Source organism: Pistacia vera, unplaced genomic scaffold (assembly GCF_008641045.1).
Source record: "Pistacia vera cultivar Batoury unplaced genomic scaffold, PisVer_v2 Contig344, whole genome shotgun sequence".
Lineage (NCBI taxonomy): Eukaryota > Viridiplantae > Streptophyta > Magnoliopsida > Sapindales > Anacardiaceae > Pistacia > Pistacia vera.
The window spans coordinates 1,494,229-1,497,104 of NW_022196162.1; positions in this window are offsets into that span (position 1 = coordinate 1,494,229).

Consider the following 2,876-nt stretch of genomic DNA (forward strand, 5'->3'; position numbering starts at 1 on the left):
CACCAAAATCACTCTCCTAATTGTTTGATCTAATTGAATTAGTATTTATAAAAATTATCACATCTTTATTAAATTAATATTTACATGTGTAATATTTATTAAAAAAATATTGTAAAAAACTAAATCTTTATTAAATTAATTAAAATATCCTATTCTTCAAACAAACATGGTATCAAAGCTACTTTCATAAATAACACTACATTATATACAAACAACAATATTTGAACAATATTTGAAATATATGTTGTTGGTTGTGGTATCAAACCAATAATATATAAATATAGAAATTTATAAATAGTGTATCGAACGAATCGACAACAACATTAGAAAACAAAACTAACGAAGAGAGAAACCAATTTAGAAATTTCAAAGAAATAATAAAAGCTAAATGACAATTGACAGGGATATACATTAATTAATTGTCTGGTTCAAAAAATATTAATTATACAATTTAATATTAATTATTTGGATTTAATGGGTATGCATTGACATTTAATATTTATATGAAATTCCTACTCTTGATTTCTTCATTATTTATTACTTTAATTATTAATTGAACCTTAAATTAAATACTACTACAAATATTTTCTAATTTATTATTTTAGTCAATCTTGTGATACTATTTATATTGTATAATTTACAAATTATGTTAGTTTATTATGTAATTTATAACAAACATAATTAGGTGATCTAGTATATCATTTCCAACCTATATAATGTCTGTACATCTATAATAGATCTCAACCAATTGAAAGTTTAAAACATCCAATTATTCAAAGAAACATAATGTCAAAACAACTTTCTTAAGCAACTCGTACAACGCGCAGGCCCTCGGTAATAAGTATTTAGTTTTATTCATGGTTGACAATATGGTTGTAGTTAGATTTCTGGTGCCTTTTTTTGGTTGACAATATGGGATCTAATTAGTTTTTTTATTAATTAATATGATTGTTTGATGAAATATGATTCTTTATCTTTTGTGATCATGGGTTGATTCTTTTTGCTGTGATCAACTTTTTGCAATTACATTTGTTTTGAATATTTTACAATCGTAGTCGAACGAATCAGCAACAATACTAGAAAACAAAACAAACGAGAAGATGAAAATGATAAAAGGAAAAAAAAAAAAAAAAAAAACCCTAACTAAATAGTAACCGAATTTTCAATCAAACTGGCCAGACCATTGTTTCAAAATTAATTGTCCAGTTCACAAAAAAATTACAACTTAACATTAACCCTAAATAAATAATAACCCAATTTAAAAGCAAAGCTTCTAGATAGTTGGTTCAACATTAATTGTTCAGCTCACAAAACATTTCAATCTAATATTTACTTATTTGGATTAAATGGGTATACATTGACAAAATTCATAACTAAATAAACATGATCCAAAAGATAAACAATAAGTCCAAAATCCAATTTCAAAAGCAACACGCGCAAGGCATGGGCCTTTAAGCTAGTCTATATATTTATATAATGCTGAAGCAGACTGCTTCTTCTGACGCCACGTAGGATTGATATATGATCGCCATGTAGGATGTCGTTAATTGGTCCACGTGTTTGCTGTTTATTGGGCTTGCTATAATAGGGATTATTCACATGCATTCAATTAATGTATTCAATACAAATCTTTCACATTCCTCTTTTAATTTGAGATCTTTCATATTCCTCTTTTAATTTGATAAATTACTAATGGTTTGCTTGGGTGTTATTGATTTCCATGAATATTAAGAGATTGCTATAATAGAAATTATTTACATACATTTAATTAATGTATTCAATACAAATCTTTCACATTCCTCTTTTAATTTGATAAAGATACAACATATCTTTTCACATTCATGAAATTCAATAATACACTTTATTAATCCATTAATATTTAACGTTAATTGGTCCACGTGTTTGCTGTTTATTGGGCTTGCTATAACAGGGATTATTCACATGCATTCAGTTAATGTATTCAATACAAATCTTTCACATTCCTCTTTTAATTTGATAAATTACTAGTGATTCGCTTGTGTGTTATTGATTTTCATGAATATTAAGAGATTGCTATAATAGAAATTATTCACATGGATTCAATTAATGTATTTAATTTAAATCTTTCACATTCCTCTTTTAATTTGAGATCTTTCACATTCCTCTTTTAATTTGATAAAGATACAACATATCTTTTCACATTCATAAAATTCAATAATACACTTTATTAATCCATTAATATTTAATGTTCATTCATGCATATTAATTATTATTATTGATTAATATTAATATTTTTGTACCCCTTCACATTCAATTAATTATTATTAATATTAATATATCTTTACCCCTTCACTTTCAATTAAACAAAAATATCAAACATAATAACAAAAAATGTTTTTTATAAAACGTATTATCATTTAACATTTAATATAAATCTGAAAATTTTAAACTCATCCAATAACAATAAAACATTTAAATCAAAATAACCATAACCAATAACATGCAAACACTTACTAAAAAAATATCATAAGTCATATTAATTAGCAACAATCCAATTACATTGAACATAACACGAATAGTTGTTGTAATAATTAATTATCATATAATGTTATTTAATAACATCTAAAGCTATACAAGAGTAGAGAATTCAACAATCCATACACCTTCAAATATTTCTTTCATTTCACACAGATACCATTAATAAATGGAAGACAAAAGACCAACTATTGTCAATCCAAAATCCAAACAAACATAAGCGTGCGGTAAATAATATCAACTGATTACTCTTATATTCCTTCTACATATCTACTTTTACATGTCCATTTTTTTATTTTTAGCAGGTCAAACAACAACATTAGATGGTTTGCCTGAACTGGAAGGTATTCAACAAAACCTTA